The sequence below is a fragment of the Nyctereutes procyonoides genome, unplaced genomic scaffold (genome assembly GCF_905146905.1).
Source record: "Nyctereutes procyonoides isolate TBG_1078 unplaced genomic scaffold, NYPRO_anot_genome, whole genome shotgun sequence".
NCBI classification, from domain to species: Eukaryota; Metazoa; Chordata; class Mammalia; order Carnivora; family Canidae; genus Nyctereutes; species Nyctereutes procyonoides.
Window position 1 is genome coordinate 36726991 of NW_026575048.1, and position 6383 is coordinate 36733373.

A 6383-nucleotide genomic window follows, 5' to 3' on the forward strand; every position below is an offset into this window, starting at 1 on the left:
CTTGTCTTTTTTCACACACACTCTGCAGGTGTCCTCCTTCTCTGGCTACTCCTCCCCTCCCACCCAGCCACCATATGGTGGTATTCTTCAAGGCCTAATCCCCATCTCTTCTATTCTCTACTCTGCAGTGATCGCATTCATTATAGAGAATATTAAACAATTCACTGGCTTGCGGATGATTATGTCCAGCCCAGCCCAGCCCAGTCGGGCTTCCACCTGGCTACACAGACCTATCCTTATATTTCTCTGGGAACACTCGGCCCCAAGGCATCCAGGACTGAAGGCATTGTCCTCTCCAGCTTGTCATTCCTCTCAGCCGTCATGCTGTCTCTTGCCACCATGTCCTGGACTCTGGGCCTGGAGTACTCTTGCTCTTGATGGCAAAGTGTGCTCAGTTAATTCCTACTCACCTTTCAGACCTGAGCTTAGCCCAGAGCCCCTCAGAGAGTCTTCCCTCTCTGCCTCCTCTTCAGAGGGCTGGATTCCACTTCTATGTATTTTCATAGCAACATTCAAGCTTCTCACTCATGACCCCACTTGAAAAAGGAAATATCAGGCAGATCCAAGTTGAGAGATACTCTGCAAAGTGACTGGACTGGACTCTTCAAAAATATCAGTGTCATGAAAGAAAATACCCAGGGGATGGTACTTGATTAGAGACAAAAGAAACATTGCCCATGCCCAGACCATCTCTAAAAGCCATCATTGGGATAACTGGGGATATTTGAATAAGGACTGCATATTAGATGAAAGTATTGTGCAAATATTAAATGTCTTGGGTTTGATAATGATATTGAGTTTAATATAGAAGAATGTCCTTTGTGGGAAGTACATTTTGGAGTGCATAGGATCAAAGCCCCATAATAAATACAACTTACTCCCAAACAGTTCAGAAAAAAAAAGTGTTTGTATATATATTTATATACCTATATCTAACTTTAGATATGTACCTATACCTATCATTCATATACATGTGTATTTACACATATGTGACATATAAAACAACTGGTTTTTGATTTTGGCTCAGGTCATGATCTCAGAATTGTGGGATCAGGATCGACTCCCACATCAGGCTCCATGCTCAGCACGGAGTGTTCTTCTCCCTCTCCCTCTGCTCCTCCTTACCACTTGTACTCTCTATCTAGCAATAAATAAAAATAAAATCTTTAAAAAAGATATTTTTTTAAAAGGAAAGAAATACCATGTTTCTCTATCCAGTGAATTATCATTTTACATTTTCTGTTGGGACACCTATCTTTTTTTTAATATTTTATGTATTTATTCATGAGAGACACAGAGAGAGAGAGAGAGGCAGAGACACAGGCAGAGGGAGAAGCAGGCTCCATGCAAGGAGCCCGATGTGGGACTCAACCTGGGAATCTGGGATCACGCCCTGAGCCAAAGGCAGGTGCTCAACCACTGAGCCACTCAGGCGTCCCGGGACACCTAGCTTGTACTGCGTTGTATGCATGCACATGTTACAGATGTTAATTTAACTTTTAATTTTTCCCTGAGACTTTCAGAATTTTATGAAAGCACTTTATTAAGTCCAAAATTTTCATTAGAGGATGTTGTTTTCTGTCTCTCATGAATTTATGAATTCACATCATTCACAGGAAACAATTATGTGGATGTCCTTCCTGGTGGGGAGATGCCTTTCTTCACCCTGCTTCCCCCACCAGACTGCCCTGTGCATGGAGCTTTCCTAGGCATCAAGGCTACCTTGGTTTGGAGAAATGCCAGAGGTGAAAGCATCAGCTGGACCATGCTTTCATCCTACTTGTCTACATTTGGCTGCAGTCCAAGAAAAAATTTCAGTTCATAGAGGTGCCTGAGTGGCTCAGTCTGTTAAGCATCTGCCTTCGACTCAGGTCATGACCCCAGAGTCCTAGGATCGAGCCCCTGCATCAGGCTCCCTTCTCAGCTGGGAGTCTGCTTCTTCCTCTCACTGCCTCTTCCCCTGCTTGCTTTCTCTCTTTCTCTCTCCCTCTCTCAAATAAGTAAGTAAATAAATAAATAATCTTAAAAAAAAAACAAAGAATTTAAGTTCATAGAGAAGACACCTCATAGTCTGTATTCATGAAGAAGAATAACACAACCAAATGGAATCACCTTAAAACAGGCTTGTGATAGCTGTACAGAGTAACATGGTCTTCCCCCAACCTGTTTTTACAGGGGGGTCAGATTTTCAGAAGAGTAAATCTGCCTATTATTTTTTTTAAAGATTTTATTTATTTATTCATGAGAGACACACACAGAGAGAGAGGCAGAGACACAGGCAGAGGGAGAAGCAGGCTCCACGCAGGGAGCCCAATGTGGGACTCGATCCCGGGTCTCCAGGATCACATTCTGGGCTGACAACGGTGCTAAACAGCTAAGCCACCAAGCCACTGGGGCTGCCCTGCCTATTATTTTTAAACCACATTAAACTCATTGTCTTGGCAATGTCCCCAGCCCTGAAGAGAGGCTGAAAGTCCACCTCAGCTTGATTAGATAGTGACCTGGTCTCATTAACTTCATTTGGGAAAGCTGCTCTCTTATTTCACACTCAAACCGTAGATCCTTATCCAGCATTTTCCATCTACCAGATCTGGCAAGGGGGGGGGGGAGAGAGATTAATTTCCTAGATTACAAAGTAGAGTCAGGCAACTACCAGCTGGCCCCAACATTTGCAGCCACGGCAAGAGTGCAGTGGAGGCCCTGACCCAATACAGCCAATATTTAAAAAGTCAAACTGACAAGATGCTATAAGAAATATGTCCTGAGCAGCCTGGGTGGCTCAGCAGTTTAGCACCGCCTTCAGCCCATATATAAAGCTGTAGCTATAAATGATTAAAATCGACAACATTTTATTTTCTTTTTAAAAAAGATTTTATTTATTTATTCACGAGACACACAGAGAGAGGCAGAGACATAGGCAGAGGGAGAAGCAGGCTGCCTGCAGGGAGCCTGATGCAGGACTCAATCCCAGGACCCCAGGATCACAATCTGAGCCAAAGGCAGATGCTCAACCACTGAGCCTCCCAGGTGCCCCTAGAGTTGACATTTGAAAGGTGATTACATCTAATTTTTTTTAAGATTTCTTTTTATTATTTATTCATGAGAAACACACACACAGAGGCAGAGACATAGGCAGAGGGAGAGAAGCAGGCTCTTCACAGGAGCCGGATGTGGACTTGATCCCAGATCCCAGCCACCCAACCACTGAGCCACCCGGGCATCCCAACATTTAATCTTTATTGCTCATGTTTGAGTGACTGATGATGGTCAGATGAGTAATAAAATAAGAATAAGTAGAATTCAGAATTATTAAATATTTATTTCATTAAATTATTTTTTTGCCTTCATTTCAGCAAAATCACTTGTTAAAATCAGTATTTTTACTTAATTTGAGAAACAGCAAGAAAGTGAGTGCTCAGTGGGTGCTTTTCAGGATTGTGAAATATGAAATACATTGCTATGCAAGAACTCAGGGTATTCAGAATATCATACATTTCTGGTGGGAATGGAATATGGTGCCACTGCTTTGGAAAACAGTCTGGAAGTTCCTCAATAAGTTAAATGTGGAGTTACCATATGACCCAGCTACTCCCCTCCTGCATGTATCCCCCCAAGAGAGTTGAAAACATATTCACACAAAAATTCGTGCAAGAATTTTCATAGCAACATTATTCATAATAGCCCAACAGTGGGAAAAAGACCCCACATATTTATCAACTGATGAATAAACAGAATGTGCTATCTCCATACAATGGAATATAATTCAGCCATAAGAAGGGGTAAAGTAGAAATATCAGAAAGGGAAACAGAACATGAAAGTCTCCTAACTCTGGGAAACGAACTAGGGGTGGTGGAAGGGGAGGAGGGCAGGGTGTAGGGGTGACTGGGTGACGGGCACTGAGGTGGGCACTTGACGGGATGAGCACTGGGTATTATTCTGTATGTTGGCAAATTGAACACCAATAAAAAATAAATTTATATATAAAAAAGAAACTATTAAAAAGGAAGGGGTAAAGTACTGCTCATGCTGCAACACAGATGAACCTTGAAAACATCATATTGAGTAAAAGGAGACAATTGCAAAGGACTATATACTATATGATTCTATTTATATAAAATGGCCAGAATTGACAAACCTTGAGACAGAAAAATAGATTCATGGTTACCGGGGACTAGAGAGGGGGAGGAATGGGGAGTGAATGCTTGTTAAGTACTGTCTTTCCTTCCTTTCCTTTCCTCTTTCCTTTCCTTTCCTTTCCTTTCCTTTCCTTTCCTTTCCTTTCCTTTCCTTTCCTTTCCTTTCCTTTCCTTTCCTTTCCTTTCCTTTCCTTTCCTTTCCTTTCCTTCTTTTCTTCTTTCCTTTCCTTCCTTCCTTCCTTCCCTTCCCTTCCCTTCCCTTCCCTTCCCTTCCTTCTCTCTTTTTTTATTTATTTATTTATTTATTTATTTATTTATTTATTTATTTATTTTTTAATGTTTCAAGTTTTTATCTAAATTCTAGTTAGTTGGGACGCCTGGGTGGCTCAGCGGTTGAGCATCTGCCTTTGGCTCAGGGCATGATCCCGGGATCCGGGATCGAATCCCACATCGGGCTCCCTGCGTGGAGCCTGCTTCTCCCTCTGCCTGTGTCTCTGCCTCTCTCTCTCTGTTTCTCTCTCTCTCTCTTTCTCTCTGAGTCTCTCATGAATAAATAAATCTTAAAAAAAATTCTAATTAGTTAAGGGGCACCTGAATGGCTCCGTTGGTTAAGCATCTGACTCTTGATTTCAGCTCAGGTCATGCTCTCAGGGTGACGAGATCAAGCAAGCCCTGTGTCGGGTTCTGTGCTTGGTGTGGAGTCTGCTTGAGATTCTCTCTCCCTCTGCTTCTTCATTTCACCCCTCATGCAGGTGAACACTCTCTCTAAAGAAAAGAATGTAGGCTGACAGCCTCTCTCCTCTGCTGTCCTGCCCACCGCTCCCTTGCAGTGTGATAAACTTCTAACTCCTTTATAAAAAGAGGAGGAAGAGCACCTGGGTGGCTCAGTTACTTAAGCCTCCGATTCTTGTTTTAAGAGCCTGCTTAAGATAGTTTCTCCCTCTCCTACCTCAGCACCACCCCCCTCCCGTCAAAGAAAAAGAATGGAGATTACCTGGAATTCTGGTTCCTTAGGTCTCTACATTTAATTACACTTTTCACTATGGATAATTTATTTTATTTATTTCTTTAGAGTGGGGAGGGACAGAGAGGGAGGGAGAGAATTTTTTTTTTTTTTAAGATTTTATTTGAGATGCCTGGGTGGCTCAGTGGTTGAGCATCTGCCTTCAGCTCAGGGCATGATCCCGGGGTCCTGGGATTGAGTCCTGCATCGAGCTCCCTGAGAGGAGCCTGCTTTTCCCTCTGCCTGTGTCTCTGCCTCTCTCTGTGTGTCTCTCATGCATAAATAAAGTCTTAAAAAAATAAAAATATCAGTAACTTTAACTCAGCAATTCACCATCTAGAAACTCATTTATTTTGTCTTTTTGCAACAGCTTAAGTTAAATTACTTACATGGATCTTTAATTTTCAGCCTTTAGTTTTCTCTAACATAAGCATTTAAGGCTGCAATATCTAGACAGTGTTTGTGATATGGTGGTATTGTCACTGTTTTTCATTTCGAAATCCTAAGTGATTTCCACTATGGTTTCTTCATTGACAGTTGAATTTTTTTTTTGACAGTTGAATTATTTAGAAGTTATTTAATGAAGGGGTACCTGGCTGGATCAGTAGATAGAGCATTTGATTCTGGTTCTCGGCTCGTGAGTTCAAACCCCACGTTGGGCATGGAGCCTACTTAAAAAGAATAAATAAAAAAAAGAATAGGTGTTGTTTCATGAATTTCCAAACATGTTTTTCTAATTTTCTTTTTTGGTTAATACTTTCTAATTTGATTGAAATGTAGTCAGGGAGTGACATCAATCCTTTGAGCTTGGGATCCCTGGGTGGCGCAGCGATTTGGCGCCTGCCTTTGGCCCAGGGCGCGATCCTGGAGACCCGGGATCGAATCCCACGTTGGGCTCCCGGTGCATGGAGCCTGCTTCTCCCTCTGCCTGTGTCTCTGCCTCTCTCTCTCTCTCTGTGTGACTATCATAAATAAATAAAAATTAAAAAAAAATCCTTTGAGCTTTGGTGAAAACTGTTATGTGTGTTCTTTTTTCATAAAAGTTCAACATAAGATTCAAAAGAATGTGTACTCCACAACTGTTGTTCCATTTCTACCCAAAAGATATGCTTTTAACTACTAAGTGCAGTCACTATAGTAACATCTTGATCAAAGTATTACTGAAAGTGATGTGTAAATATCCCATGGATAGTAGCATCGTGAATTTCTCCTTGTAGTTCTGCCCATATTTTATTTATATACA